General features: G+C 41.8%; 1 protein-coding gene across 2 annotated transcripts in view; it reads right to left on the bottom strand.

The window, feature by feature from the left end:
* HS6ST1 (heparan sulfate 6-O-sulfotransferase 1) overlaps window positions 1-16,742 on the bottom strand; it is a 204,900-nt gene that overhangs the window by 82,337 nt on the left and 105,821 nt on the right. The gene's annotated exons all lie outside the window — the stretch shown is intronic.

Here is a 16,742-nt window from a genome sequence, read left to right on the forward strand (position 1 = left end):
ACTGACAAAAGTGGAAAGATCCATAACAGGTTTGAATGAATTGGGAAAATTTATTTTGTGGTGCTTTTGAGACAGAAGAGAGAATCTGCATGATAATCTGTACACTAATTGTCAAAACATACAATAACAGCAATCTCTTTTCTGTCTCCAGTTTCCAGGCTGGTTGAAAAGCAGGTGACTCGAATACCAAACTACAAGCAGTGTTATGGTTGCCTCAAACATGTATGAAATCAGGCTGCAGGTTGCATTTCTGTATTGTACTGCTCCAAAAGGGGAAGCCTTCTGAAGCTGCAGTTTCTAAAATGCCTCCTAGGGGCAATGTGACAGACTTCTCTGAACAGAGTTCAGAGGCTCAAACGCTCCATATGCATTTTCCCTGACGAGTCCAGGCATAAAGCACCAAATCCTTACTTTGGTGTAAATGAACTTGTTTCACTGAAACATAGGTGACATTATAGGGTGACGCTGAATTATGAGTATTTTGCTCACTGTATTTGCAAACAAGGTAATGAGAATTACCTACCTATATAAAGGAGCAGCCAATATAAATACAAGACGGAAGACCCTCTCAAACGAGGCCGGGAGTTATACAGCGTGAGACTCTCAAGGGTCTGAGTCACTCAGACACTTCTGAAAATTTCATCTGCTGAGCTCTACTCTTGCATTGTCCGTAACAACATAAAAAGCAGAATGAAGCAGGTGGGAAGTGTATTAAGAGGCAGGATTTAATAGGTTTAGAAAGGATTAATAGACAGGCTGACATTGAGAGGCTGAGTTTCATGAACAGCACTGTGCCACGCTGCAGTCACCATCACAAGGACTTTTCCAAAAGCAGATAAATAAACAAGCTATGATAAAATAAGGCCATGTATATACCATAGACTTCTGCTGACACAGCCCTCTCTGTGAAGGGTGAGAAGAGGTGGGTCTCTGAGGGACATTGCTGTGCCAGCAGAAGTCCCTCTGTGTAGACAGGTTTATATTGGCACAACTTGCTTTTGGTTGGAAAGCTCATATCATGTGTGTGCACTCCAGGGAGAAGTGTTACTACAACAGTACAAAGAACAGCTTTGCCTGTAAAGCTGATTCCATAGCAAGAGCACTTTGTCCGTATGGTGTTTTTATCCTGAAAAAGCACTGCTAGTGTAGCTTGCTTCGCAGTTCTTAGGTCAACCCAAGAATTGACTCCAGCGTTCAACCAGGACTCAGACAGAACTTGAATTTGGAAAGTCAGAAAAAGCTCCTTTAAAATAAACCATCACAAACAGTTTTGCCTTCACGTCGAGCTCTGGATCTTTGATGTGTTATGCCGCTAACTAATCTTCAGCAGCTGTGTGATATAATTAGTACCAACATCCTACTAAATGCTTAGGCACACAGAGTGACAAACTCAAAACACAGAAATATCAGTATCTGTGAGCATCCAACAGATGTGGAAGCACCAAACTACATGGACAGGCAAATAATGAAGCATGGGATTTAGTTACGGTAAGAGGACTGCTGTCAAGTCTTCAAGCCTGCTTTCCACATGAGAGATGTCTGGGTAAGCACTGAATTAGATTGGTGTATTCCCTTGTCCTGTGCTAATTATAATCATATTTCCAGTTCCTCACATTGGCAGCAGGCACTTTTTTTTGTTTTTTAGGCCAGGGAATGGATCAAAGTTGACACTGAAATGTAATGTTTTGCTGTTTGAATTCCCAATTTCCTTGTAAATAAAATTCCAGGAACTCCAAATAACGTATTTCAGATGCTAACCCTCTGCAATGGGAAGCACTCTTCAGCCTAGCCTCACGATAGAGAAAGAGGGAGCAGCCTCTACAGAGCCTCTACTGCGAAGGCAATACTCTAAAGCCTGTCCTGGCCTCATTACCTCTCCTGGACTGAGGGGGAAAATGCAGCTAGCTACATTTCATTGTTAGCTCATTAAACGTGCTAACATTTGTAAAGGTTCAAATGGGCTTCTCAGGCTTCAGCCCAGCAAGAGATCGGTCCCTGTTGCTTGTTAGCTAATTGTCAATTAATGAGTTCAAATGCTTTGTGGCAGTCTAAACGAGGAATTCGCAGCTCTTCACAATCCAATAAAATCATGTAAAATTAAGATAAATTGAAATGCTTTACACAGCATCTCAAATAAGTGACACTTGGAAAAGCACATCTATTCAAAATGCCTGATATCAGAGCCGTCTTCTCTTTGCACGGGCCAATCTCATGGTTATAACCACCAAGAAAGCCTCTTATGAGATGGCATGCAACATTTAAAAGTGGAAATACATCAGGCAAGACTGCATAAACTGCTGGTAGCTCCTGAATCCTGTTCTGACAGCTACAGAGATTAAGAGTTCCAGTCATAGCCAAATCACGTAAAACCCAATCCACATGCACTTCTTTCTCTTTTTTTCTTCTTATTTTTGCAGAACATAAGTAACAATAGGTATTTATTCAGAACCAGTTAGCATAGATCTGCAAGGACCATGCAGTAACTGCCACACATCACCATCCTTTCATTCAGTGATCATTTCCCCTAATCGGTTTCACTTAAGGATTCAACCCCAGGCCAGCAGGGTGGCCTGCAGAACAGGAGAAAGCAGACTACCGTATTGATTTAGAAATATATCTCTTTGTAACAAGAAGAAAAAATGTAAATATTCTCCCTGGGCTCCTGGCAGAACGTGCAGTTTCCCTAAGTACATCAAGGATGCTAAGAAAGTTTAGCTGCACATAATTCTCATGGGTTGCACCGCTGTGCTCTCAGGGACTGACAGCCGTCTGCAGGGAAGCTGGGAGAGCGTGAAGGGGAGGCCTCCCCGCCCCGGCTGAGATCACTAGCATGTGAAGAGGGACAGACTGTCTTCATGGTGAATTTACTACCTGACAATCAAAAAGGAGAGGACTAAACAATGAGTGGAGCACAGTCAAGAGATGGGGTAGAAGAGAAAGGAGGGGGAATGTGCTGAGGCTTCTGCTGGTTAAAAAGGTTAGTTCTGTCACATTGTAGATATTTAACCATTCTCAGGTAGTTTCAAAGAAGAGCATAGCAGCGTCTTTTGGGATGTAGAAACATAGGGAAAAGCAAAAGGGCAGCTGCAGCACTAGGTGGTAACTTAAAAAACTCAGAAAAGAAAAAGTTTAGATAGTTTAGCTAGTAAAGATACAAGAAACTTTTGGGAAAAACTAGGCTAGTTTCTATCTCTGGATCAGACATTCTCTAAAGGTGAATTGAGGTCTGAAACTGGACTGCAAGGTTGCCAGAAACTCAGTAGCATCCCTAATATATGATATCTCCTGTGTTCCTGCAGCACATTTCATATTTCACACAATTTTTAATTTGGAGAGAAACTGTAGCGTTCAGAGAAAAGCTGTCCCAGAAACCATCTGCAAAGGTGTCACTGGCCAAAGAGAACCAGAGCCTATGCTGCCCTTCTGTCTGAGCAGATGTGGGTACAGATTTAGTGGATGTGGGTAAAAATTCAGCAGTCCTTTCCTATGCTTTTCTAGCTGTTAGAGGGAAGACCAAAGGACATGTCTGTCTCCACCATTTTGTGTGGCCAAGTTTCAAGAAGACCAGGAAGCGTTCCCTTTTGGACCAAGCGCAGGATGCCACACAAGCAGCAACACGGAGAGCCGCGTTGGCAGAGAGGGCAGGCACCGTTCCAAATTCTCGCACGGTTTTACCTGGTGTTGTCACCCCTGGGCAGATGCCTCCGCATCACACGAACAGGTCTATGCTTGCCAGTTTTCAAGTACTCCTATCCTCCAGGACCAAGGCATGTCTGTCACCTTAAGCAAACATTTGCAGATTCTAGCAGTCTCTTCTGCTTTGAATGCTGTACGAGTGCCAGGTTTCTGCCTGCTGAACTTGAAATGAAGATGCATGATTAAAGTCCCAGCAGAGTCGGGAGCTACAACAGCAGGCTCTAATGGCTTATTATTTCTCTGGAAGTTGGAATCAGAAGACCTGATATTCCCAAATTCTTTGCTGACCTGCTAGGTGACAGCACACAAGTCACACTGACTCGCCAGCTCTATTTCTCCTCCTGCCTCTGCCCTCTTTTCTTGCTTGTTTACCCTGCAGGTTGGTACTCTGCCACAGTCATTCAGGCAACGTTTAGGAGCTTGGCTTGTCTGGACTGTGGTTGTTACTGTAAAAGTTACCATTACTGTAACACTAGGAATAGCACGCAGAAAGCTTAGGATTATTGAGCATGGATTTCTGAAACGAATTCAGTCATCCTTCTAGGGAGTAACATGGGTACCAGCTGACAAATGGGAAGTTATTTAAAAAAAACACCTTAAAGTAACAGGACAAAGAGCTTTGAGATATCTTCTTTTCCACCACTTAAAACTCAGCAGCAGAGACTGGAGTGAATTAATTCTTCCAGTGTATTTGCTTTCTATTGTTTAGTATGCAACAACAGCTCTTCAGTCTTGACTCCTTGCCTTTTGCCTTCTGTATTTGAGATTGCCAAGCAATCTCTCCTCTCTGTACTGGACAAGCCCAGGACAGTTTAGCTTCTAAGATCAGCCGACCGCAGGTGCACTGAACTCACTGCAGTGAGAACATTTTTGAGCTATGCCCCCCCCCCCCCCCGGAGACACCTAAAGCTGTACCTCTATAGTGGGACCCTTCCCACTGTATATTTTCCTGCTTTCCAGACAACTGCTCCTATATGCTATTGCTAATATTATTAGCTTGAAACTTTAGTCTGTTGTGCAGTTTACAAGCAGACTGATACACACTTTTCCCTCCCACAAGACTACCACGCTGTTTATCCACTTCCTCTAATGCACTGTTTGGCTTTAGCTACATGTCACAGAGACAGGGAATTTGCTTGATGAAAATCACTTGTTAATTCATACCATACCTTCAACACTGATGCAAATGAAGAGAAACAGTTAGCTCCCAATTGTCATTTTCTGTTCTCCTCTCATGAGCAACATTACTACCCATGAGCTTACTTCTCTCGCAGGCTGAAGTGGTCTGGGACTCGCAAGGGACAACTGTAACTCGAACCGTGCTGCAGCAGTGGTAAAAGACAGTCAAGTGAGGCAGACGCCCAGAGCTCCACAAAACCTGCTGAGGTAACACAGCACCTTCACCGAGACGGAAGGAGTGCTGACAGTAGGCCGGCCATCTGCTCTTAGGAAAAGGTGAATGTGCTTATTGAGGAAAGTTCTTGATTCAATGCTGACTGAGGTGCTGACTGCTGTGACCTAAGAGAAGTTGTGATTGATGCAGTTGACAAGGCTGTAAAACTGGCCAGAAGCCCACTTCAGAAGCAGCTGCTGAGGTAAGACTATTAAGACAACAGGATAAAAAAAAATAATAATCAAGGAACGATGAACCATTCCATAGACTTTTCCCTGTCCAGGTACACGTTGTTAAAGACTGTGCTGCCAGCTCACCCAGGACAGGGCACAGCAGAACTGCTGCAGTATTTTCAAATCCCGGTCTATAATCTCTGTGAGCCCTGGAGCAAATACGGAATCCCTGGTACTCTGTGACAGAGCCCCAAACACCCTTACTGCCCATGGAGGTACCTCCCACAGGGACGGCGATTGCTCAGAGTTTGCGAAAGTGCAGCATGCAGACACTTGTAATCCCATACACCTACACCAGAGTGATCCCATTGGTGTGAGATTGCAATTCAGACTGTGCTACACTGAAATCAGGCACAGCATCTAAATGCGGGAAGTGGCCAGCAGGGTCAGACAAAGTGTGGCTGACCAAGCCCTAGGTTAGCTAGATCCTGTGACAAAGGAACAATATTTTAATGTATAAATAAACAGTCTTTTCTAATCTTCTCACTTGCAGAATGGCAGCGACCACCGCAGCTTACATATTTTGATGGAGAAAATCTATGGACTGCCCTTAGCCTGGTAAGAAGGGTTTGGTAGGCAACAGACTAAAACAGTTGGAAACTTCTAGTAGCAACATTAATCCATGTTGTCTCACAACGTTTGCTCCATTTAAAACATTTTCTTACTGTTGTTTTAGAGCAGGATGCATAAGAAACACAGAGCCTGACAACAGCTCTACGAGCGGGCAGGGGAATGGTGCCCGTTGTCAGCTCAGATCTCTGCCTAACTGCACGGCTGAAGTGAAATGTTTGCTCTCAGGTACACTGCACTCCTGCTTAAGTTACTTTTGAACCTATTAGCTGAACCTCTGACCAGAAACTTGCATTTCCTTCCCACACATGGAGCTGATTATCAGCTGCTGTCTCCTTCCAACAGCAATACGGACCTTCCAGTACTGATGCATCATGACTAGTATAATTCCAAAACACATAATGTAACCTGAAGTTAACTTGTGGCTCCACACTTGGTTTTGCAAGCTACGGGTAATGCCATGCAGCAACCTTACACTACAAACAATGGAGAACGTCTCACATCATTTGCCAGGAACTGATTTGGTAACACACTCTTCCTCCTTTATATTTTTGTAGACACTTTTGGACATCATTGATTTAGAGCTTTAGAAGGGATTTTCTCATGCTGTCAGTAGACATGTCGCTATCTTCTCAAAAGTAATGTGAACAGAATAAAACTCTGTTGCAGATACTTCATGAAGGTAATTTTATTTAACCTTTACAACAAAATCCCAACTAAATATTCTACGAACTGTCTTTGCTACTGCTCTCCAGCAGCTAACTGCTGAGATAAACAGATGAGGCTTATACTTGGTTAGATCATTTCTGTAATAGGCTTAAGTCAGGAGTTCCCCTGAAGAAGTGGCTGTATGCTAGAAACTATTTGACCTTCTCATAAAGAAGGTCAAAGGTGCAGGGAAAGAATATAAGAAAACTACAGGTCTAATAGGTTCAGGCAAAGGATTCTGCACCCCCATTCAAACAAGTCTCAATCCAATTGCTATGCAAAATTCCCTGCAGAACAGGAACTACGGGCAATGCTGCCAAAGTCTCTCTCTCCTAAAGACTCAAGCGAACCAAACCAAACCAAGCCAAAAAAACTAGTACTTTTACCTAGTCAAGCTTCTCTTCAGAAAAAGGAAAGGGAGAAGGGTGGAGAAGGCAAAGATAGCCCAACAATTAATTTTCTTGTTCATCAGTTGTACTAGTATATGAAGTATGGCAATAGCTACTAGCACAATTTCAAACCCTCACAGTAAATCACTCTGTGAACAGAATAGACTTCCACAGCTTCCAGATGATTTTTATTTTTCCCTGTTTCATCTTGAGAATCTTGAAATTGCCAGCTTCTGGGCAACAACAATACAGCAAAATTCAACAAGGTAACTCAGTGGATGGTTTTACTCATTTTCTAAAATTTCAGTCTCTATTTGCAGATCCAGATATTTTAAAATAAAGCTAAGCTGAATCATAAAGACTCACCAGCACTGCCAGTCATGTTTGTTTCTAAGGACCCCAGTGAAATCTGTTTCACCCTCCTTTAAAAAAAAAAAAATTTCCAGTTTATATTTGCTAATCAAATTCCTCTTTACACTAAATTATTTACTTATATTAGGTTAGAAAGATGAAACAACACCTCAAGGTGGGAAAATACTCACAAGAGACTCTATATCACAGTACCAGGAAAATGAGAGAAAATATATCTGGGGCTGGAGCAAGACAAACCGGGTCATATCCCTGTCAGCCATTTGTGGTAAGAGCCTAGGCAAACTGCAGCAGTGCAGCTTTGTATTATTTTTCTGATGATGACAGCAATAATAGGAAGAGAAAAAGATGGCTTTACAGGGAACTGGAAAAATCACATGATTAAATAGCTGTATGTTGTTAGAATCAGATCTAGGCACAAATTTTAAGAGTCGATTAGCGCTTGGAGGGGTGATTCTCAAACCTTCTCGCAGGCCTCCACCCTCTAATAGCATAGCAAGGGCAGAAGGGTCTTTCATCTCCTGCCTTGTTTGGCATCTTCGCAGAAACACACTTTCCAGAAGAAGAGAGAGATGCAATATCAGAATAATTTAAATCTTTGAGAATTATAAGTAGTGGGTGTGATTTTCCAAGAATTAGTACAGTTTATCTTGTGCCACCTACAAGCCACAGTGCAGCTCCTTGACAGCTGATGTCAAGGGAGCTGTACTGGTGCAAAAATGTCAGCTGCTGAGTCCACTGCTTTATTCTGAGGGGGGCATACTGCTCTTCTGTTCTCTCTGGACATCTGAACTCTCAATACATCTAGTAAGAAACTCTAGATTTTACATTTCTTTCTTCCTTTCCTTTCTTTTCTTTTGTTTTTAAAGTAGGAAAAAATGACCTGTGCTGGCAAGAGATGGATCACTTCTTTACTTGTCTGACTCCATCGTCTGCTGATACTCCAGGAGAATGCATGTTGGTATTGATAAACTGTACATTTTTGTGTAACAATGTTGCTTGGGAACCTAGCTGAACCAGTTTAGCCTGTTCTCCAAAAGATGCCTGCAAGCCATAACAGTGGAAGGAAGGCCATAAATAGTTTCCTGAATCTGTTTCATGAAATTAATTTTAAAAATCAGAATGATTACCATAATTCTGCCTGGGAAATAGTGACTTGCAAAAATGCATTTTAAAGGCATATAAGAGGGTTTAAACAATGCGAGACGTGAATGTCTTCTTTTAGCCCATGTACTGCCAGGCACTTCCCAATCTCAGCAACTATCTTCAGGACCACAAAAACCACAGGAGGAGGAAAAAATTACAGTGCACATTTCTATGAGAGAGAGAAATGCAAGCCGATGCCTGTGGTCCACTCATTGATGCAAGCTGGAAGAGTTCCCCTTTTCTCTCAAAATATTCTATTCCTCCAGATCTAAGGTCAGGCTTAAGTCTCTCAGAAAATGAATTTTAAAAAGGTTCAGTTTGGAGCAGGAAAGAGGTGAAACTATATCTCTTACCTATTTCTTAGCTCAGCACAATATCTTGACAAACTGAGAAGCAATGTGGTAGGACAATGGCACAACTCTGCATCATGCAGTCTCAGCTCCACTGAGACTTAATGTGGCTTGTAGGTGGCACAATTTACTAAGTAAATACCTACACACGAAGTAGCTGTGACATCTGGGCCTCCTGGTGTCTTTCTCGATGGGACAGTGATTTGCCTTCGACTGGATCCGTTAGCCTAGAAAGGTACTGTGGTTGAACTTGCCAGGCTGTGCATGACATTAGCGTCCCAAGAAAGTGGAAGAGGAAGTGTGAGAGGGGAGGGCAGGGAAGGCCAGTGAGAGACCAGTATTGCCAATCTGCAGCTAGGCAGCATTTCTTTGCTTGGACCTTCTCTAGGGTCAAAGCTTTCTACAGTGAAGGTTTGTGGAAACAAAGCAGCCTCGCTTTGAAAAGGCAGAAGGCTCTCCCCTTTGTACTGCTTTGTGGACACCCACCAGGCCCTCAGTAAGCCCTGGGATTTAAAGTGCTGCTTTTTGCAAAGGCCACAGTCACTGAACTGAAGTAAGGCAGCCTCTGAAACTACCACAGCAACTGGAACCACAGCAGTAACTTCTACTCAAGCACTGCCATTTTTTAAATTTAGCCTAATAAAGCACTTGTATCATCATGTAACTATATAGGAACAAAGATTATCCCACAAAACAGGCCATGTGTTATCTTTCAAATACATGTGTGAGTATGAGGACCTGCAGCTTCTGTCCCTCTGGCCACACATCATCAGAATCAAGTGACCAGCAGCTTGGGAGTGAACCACTTCACTACACAGGCTGCACAGGAGAGGCCGTTCACCCAGCGTACCTGCATTCACGCTGAACCACTCAGCTCCTAAGGGAAACAAGCCTACTGCGAAAGCCTTCTCTGTTTATTTAGGCATCTTTGCAACAAACACAGCCTTCTTCTCTCTACCCCATATCACCTCAAGCTTTACAGACCCTTAGGCTTCTTGCGCCAAAGCATTTATCTTTGTATTTCTGCACTTTGTAGCCATGTTAAATGCCAGAGGAAAAGCAGGGAACAGAGAAAATACAGAGGTGAGACAACAGTGTGAAGCCAGTTCAACAGTTCTTATCTCACTGTGGGTTCACAGAGGATCTGAAGATAGATAAATAAATAAAAGGGTTGTTACAACTTTCCTGCAAGTACTGCCTGCAACAGTTTTTACTGCTGTTTCTCCTAATCTTTTTATGCCTTCATTCTTCCAGTAGCTATAGGTATCCTAAAGCAGAAGAGCCAGTAATACCAAGGCATTCCTTTGCTTCCCGTGTTAAGACTGTCTCACTTAAATTAAAGAGAAATTATGCGGATGTCTGTTTTCTAAATAGCCATGAGACTGCTGGCCCATTAATTGTCTTGGAAAACACACTGACAAAGAATTAACTCCTGTAGTATTTCTGTTTTCCAAAGAGCTGACCATAACTAACTATTTTCAATCAAGTGATTAAAATCATAGCTCTCTATCTGCTTGCAAGAACTAAAAAACGGGGGAAACTCCGATAATATGGTTACTGACAACTTCGGGTAAAAGATACGGCAATTCAATTAAGATATGGTAATTCGGTTTACATTAGTAATTTTTTTCAGTCATGTTCACATGTATTTTAAGTCTATACAACCAAATATATTAAAAAAACTGTAACTGGTGTATAATTAATGATCCAAAGAAGAAAAATACCTGTGCTAAGGAATAACACTGTATTCCCATCTGAGCATGTGTTATGGCACAATGTTTAATTACATGCCTGCAGACCATTTCTCAAATACCTACGATAATGCATCTTCTGTTGGACATGATACATGTGCATTATTTAGTGGAACATCATGATAACATATTGAAAGAAGCTGAAAGGACTGAATTTAATTTTTCATAACAGAATGTCAATTCCCTTCCATCACGCAGACTTGCGCCCAAACCGATGAATCATCCCAGCCCTCCCACCGGCGCAAACCATCTCTCCAAGCAGGAATACCTCCGCCTGACAGGTTACGTTTTCCGAATGCTACCAGCAGCTGAACTAAGGAAAATATCAGAACTATTAGGCAACTTCAGCTGGGGGACTTGCTATCAGCATGTCCCTAACATAGCTGCATTGCAGGCAGCAATTCATATGCCACTCTAGAGTAAATAAAACCAAAGAAAATCCAGTGTGTTCTGTAACTGATATATGCCTTCTTCCTACATGTCATATCAATTCCAGAAACTTAAGCCAGCTACACTCGGCTCGCACCTTGAGAATACGTGGAACGCGCAGCTGGGCTTGGAGACTTATGCAGGGTGAGTAACCTGCAAACTCTGGCTGAGTTGTCCTGCAAAAGGCTGGGAAGTAGCTCTGTAAGAGTATTTAGCATTTATGCGAGCCCTCATACACACATATACATACACATATTAAAGTTTAGTGTCTAAACCAGCAAGCCTAATATTTCACTTCAAAGAGATGTCAGTACGGCATCGATATGGCTTTAAACCAAGACAGATGACACTGTACTACTCTATCACTGTAGTTAATGCAGGCTAAAACTCAATAAAGTTAGATAATAGATTGGGAAAGCTAGAAGTGCTTGTAATGAAAGTAGCGAAAACTTAAATAAATATAAAAGATAGAAAACACCTGATCTACTTTTATCTCTCTTATGCTAAATTTTATTCAAATTTGCAACATTAATGAACACTGTCTTCATCCTGATATAATCTGACTTGATTTCTTCCACCTTGAGGTTCTGTACATCTCTGCAGTTCCTTACCGGTTGCTAACTCAGGAAAAGTTTGCGTCACTTTGATTTGTTTTAATGTAAAGTGCATTAAGACACTAGTGACTGAAGAGAGCTGAGGAACGACTGAATAAAAGGAGGTCAGGGAAAATCTCAAGGTCATTAAACTATATGAGAGTCAGTAGATTTCTAGTGGGGCAAAAAAAGAACCTGTTTTGATTTCTTAAGCATTTTTTTTTAAATAAATATGGACTGTTCCTTCTAAATAGGACTTTCATATATTTAATCCTCCTGATCGCAGCTGACAACACCCCAAAGGCACCATTTCCCCAAAATGGCAGACTGATTTCTGGAAAGCTTCCATGTGGTACAGCTGGCCAATCTAATGTTCACATTTCGTTCAACCCCCAGCAATGAATTCTTATTAAAACATCAATCAAAAGTAAACTAGAGGTCTATTCTTTTCAAACATATTACTTTCCCCACTTTCAGCGTGCAGGAAGGCATGTGCATTTTGCAAGGAGAACGATGGTATCGTTACTGCTACTTGATCTCTCCTGCACTTAAAATATTTCCTATTTTTACTACTTCTCTCAAGGAGCCTTTTGGGCCCATATCCTTCACTGAAGATTGTCCAAGAATACATGCCTCAACTACTGTATTTGAAAGGCTTGTCTTTCATTTTCAAGAAGAATTAGAAAAAAAGAAAAAGAAAAATCTACTGATATAACCCAACCATTGCCATTGTGACTCGGGACAGAGCTGGCAAGCCACATGAGAGAGGCCTCCTTTAGGAAAGGACAGTGCAGACCTGGTGATTTTGTTTCCCAGTTTTTCCACACTATCACAAGCACATCCAGTTCCACTCCTTCAATGAGAAGTGCATGCTACCTGTCTTCAGCTACATTTCAAAACATTACACTTCATAACTGAATTGAATATTGTCTCTATAGGGCAATAGATTACTTCTAAAATAAGTTGTTTCACAATGATGACCTTACTTTTCTGTAAGGAGAAGTAAAGGCCCACTATTCACGTTGGCTATGGATTTGAAAACATAATTGGCACTGGAGGATTAAACTAGGGCTCACAATATGCCTTGTGCCCTGGAAAGGACAGCAGGTAGACACTCTTAAGATTTACTTCTAATGCTACGTAAACCATAGTCACCAAGACTCTGGCACAGAGACACAGATCCCAACTGTTCCCATGTAACCAAAGGAAAACAAAAAGAGTATTCATTAAGAGCAAGACTGGAAGATAACATGTAAAAACCATGGAAAAGGAAAGCAATGACCCCTCACATAGCCTTGTGTAGTGCCTTTGACATGAACAAGAGGGAAGTTTCCCTTTCCTCCAGATAGACAACTGCTTTGAATTGTGCACCAATGACTACAGTTTCATTTGATAAAATTATTTCAGTGTAACTAAAGTTAAAAGCTTCATCAAAGGATCCTGTATAACTCGTGCACATTATTTATTTGCACTCTGGGAAAAGGCTAACACTGGTAGGTGACCAAGGGGCAAAGTGGGAGCCTTAAGGAATGGGGGAGCTGGGGAATGGAGTGTCACCATATATGTCACCATAGGCAGGTTACTATTGCTTAAATCCTTAGTTTGGAAACTCCATATTCAGTCCTGTATTTATCTGTTAAGTTTAATTTTTACTCTGAATAGTCCAACTTTTGTGATGCTTGATGCTCAGGAAGTCACTAAACTGAAAATAATCAGAGGCTGGAGAACTATTAGGGGAAGTATCACATACGCTTGTTCTGTTTTACTCTTCCCTGGGCTACCAGACTAGACGCACTTTTCTCTCACCCCAGTACAGCTGTTCCTATTCATGCTCCTTCAAAAAGGACACCTCACATTAATGCAAGATAATATTGATATATACCTGTGCAAGCGCATCAAAACGACATATGCATGTGTGCACATGAACTTACATCGCTGGATCATTTCAAACTCTGCTTTTATAGACACACTTCAGAATTACAACTTAGATACTTGTACACTCCATATATGGTACATGCAATATGGATTGTATTTTGTTGCATTTCAAACTTAAAATTGCAGTGTGCATACAGCTCCTAAATCATGCAGCCTACGTGAGTGCTTTTGTACTTGTAAATACCCTTTGCTTTGTTGTTCGCTTATGCGGCAAAACAGCTCTTTAGAAGACCAGAAATTCCTAAGTGTTTTGGCTGTTGTGTGATTTTGCAGTACTTTATTAACCAGATGTCTGAAAGCAACCATATTTAAAACAAGATTGAACACAACTTGGAAGAAATTATGACTGGTGAGCGAGCAGTGACACAAAGACAGCTACTCTGTCTCTGTAACGTTAGCACAGTCACAGATATCTAGGGGAGGAAGGACGCAGAAAACACAGGGTTGAGAACAAGTCTGAATTTTCAGCAGTCGCCTTGAATCACCATGAGGGTATTTTTCAGTACCGGCAAGAGCAGCGCGGGAAGTACCTGTAACACTTTCCCAGTGATGCAGTCATCACTAGCTAGCTCCAAAGCAAACGTAAAGCACTCTGAGAAAGCACAGTAGCTCAGGGCACACAGAGCATGGAAGCGCCGTGGGGCCTGTCCCTCACGACTGAACGCAGGTGCTACCATCCAGGCTTCAAAGGCCTCTCGGATGCCTCCAGATTTACATCTCAGAGACCTTTTCTGCTCTCTGCATATCTTCAAAGGTGGGAGGAGAGAACAGTTTCCCAGGACTCCAGAAATAAAAATCTCTCATTCTGTTTTTGCGTATTCAGGAATTAAAAAAAAAAAAAAAGGATTTGGGGCAAATTTTGAACTGCAATACTAGACTTTTATGTATTACAGCAAGCTTGTCAGCAAATCTTTTCTGGAAGTGTGCTGAGAGTTTTGAGCTCAAAATTACACTGATGAAATGGATGGGTTTTTGGATGGGAATTTAAAATCCCGCTTACAGTTTGCATTACACTTGGAAATAATTTACTATTTTATCTGGAGGCCTACCTCACTGAAGGAAAACAAGAGTTTCTTCATAAAGAGTTCTGATTTTCAATGCTTTTATTTACTCTATTGGCATGAAGTGGGGATTAGGAATTTTATTGGCAAGAGAATTGCATTGCTTCACTGTATAGTCTTTTCAAGTTAAATGGGAAACTGTTGTTTTTTGGATTTTCTTTTCTTTTTGTGAAATGGCTCATTGTTTGGGAACCTATTTTATAGAGCATTAGGGATCATATCTTCCTTACTTCTAGTTATCTCCCAATGCAACACACTCCTCAAAAGTCATTTGTATTATAGCAGACAGAGGCAAATGGAAAGGCAGAGGAGAGAGCAGTACTGATGATGGGTATTTGCAAAAACAGATTTTAGACTTACCTGTATGTTTCAGTTCATGGAGGAAGAGAAGAAGAAAAGATGATCCAACAGCAGCCAAAACATGGAAAAGAAAATGAAAAAGTATTCAGTTAATTCAGAACAGATGTATATAATACATATAACTTCGTCTCGTAGGAGCAGAGGCCTGAAGACCTGGCCCACTGTCTCGTCAGAAACTAGACCCCATACACTGGATCTCAGAAGGGGTCAACTCATGGCAGAATCCCCTGAAGCCTGGAAGTGGGTTTGCTTTCTATCTTTGGACACAATCTGGTGAAATGAGCTAAAATTGTGGAGCATGGCAGTTTCTTTCTTAGATCAGAATGAAAGCCTAACAAAAATATCCTTTCCTGAATACACTTTAGATCAGCAGTATCCTCAAGATGATGAGATTTTTGGCATATATTTTTGTGTGTTCTAGTCATTTTAAGAAAAACATCAGAACAAAACATTTTGGCAGGAGAAAGCTCTGTTTTTCATCCCTGAAGAGGTCCTTACTTCTCTGTTTAAAGGGCTGTATGCTTAGAGAGAATTAACACTTATTTACCGTCAGAGTGCTTTCAAGGAGTCTAAAGTTCAGAAGATTTCTCTTCTTTCCACATGATGAATTTAAAAAACACTGCACAAAACCAAGCAGGAGGACTCTGTCTTTTCCAGGAAATCCTCTTCTCCCTCCCTCCATCCCGCCCTCTCAACATAACTGGGGAAAATGGCTAGATGAAAGAACACGCTTTAACTAAGCCCTCTGTCTCCAAGACAGAGGCTGAATGTTAGTTCCCTACGCTGTACACAAAGAGAAGCCATTAGAAGCCTGAGGGTTAGGGGAAAGGCAGTGACAGGTTCCTTTTAATTAGGCTGAAAACTAACTTGGTGAGAATAGCTTGTCTGTATCAATAGCTCTAATTGACTGTTCTGAAGACAGACGGAGCGAATAAAGCAGGGGGTAATTATTGTCTGTGACAATTTGATTGACAAGCTTGTCCCCTGGAGGAGAATCCAGAAAGTCTATTGTCTAGCGGATCCCCCCAAATAAAGAATTCACTTTCACAGGGCTCCATTAAGAAACACACTGGAGGGCTGGGAGATTTGGCAGTTGTGCTAATGGGCTAACAGTAATTTCACACAGTGAGTCTCTGAACAACTGGCTCAGGTGTATTCACTGGGGAAGGAAGAAGGAAGGGGCTGAGGAGCAGGGAGGTGTGGTTCTGCCCAAGGGAAGAGAAGAAAAATGAGAACAGATGACAAAGGTGCTGCTTTGCTCTTGCTGCCGCACACCAAATGGTTGTAAGCCAGCAGTTTTTTATTTCAGCATCATGGCTCATTTTAAAAGAGAGCGCTGCTTGAGGTGAATTAAACAGAAAGCAATTGGCAGGGATGATGCTGTCCAATCCAACTTATCGAATATAGAGGAGAGACTGCCCATGTCTGTTCTCCAGGCTACCAACCACAGCCTCAAAGGAAAGTAGGACATATTTTTAAATAATTTCTTAGAACGATTTGTGTTTTGGCGCTGCGCTGACATTTCCCCAAAGCACTGCACTACCTCCTGGGCAAAGGTAAGAGCCCTCCCAAAAGACAGAGGAAACTTAGCAGGACAGAAACAGGCGGGAGAAGGCACCAAGCAGAAAGCAGCTTGCTTAGATTCATGCAGTAGGTAAGCTGAAAAGTCACTAACACGAAGACCTCGGTGCTGCCCGCTAGTTCATCCCCTTTCAGTTCATCTTTATTTCACATCTAAAGAAACAGTACTTTGGAAAAA

This window comes from Struthio camelus, chromosome 9 (assembly GCF_040807025.1).
Source record: "Struthio camelus isolate bStrCam1 chromosome 9, bStrCam1.hap1, whole genome shotgun sequence".
NCBI lineage: Eukaryota > Metazoa > Chordata > Aves > Struthioniformes > Struthionidae > Struthio > Struthio camelus.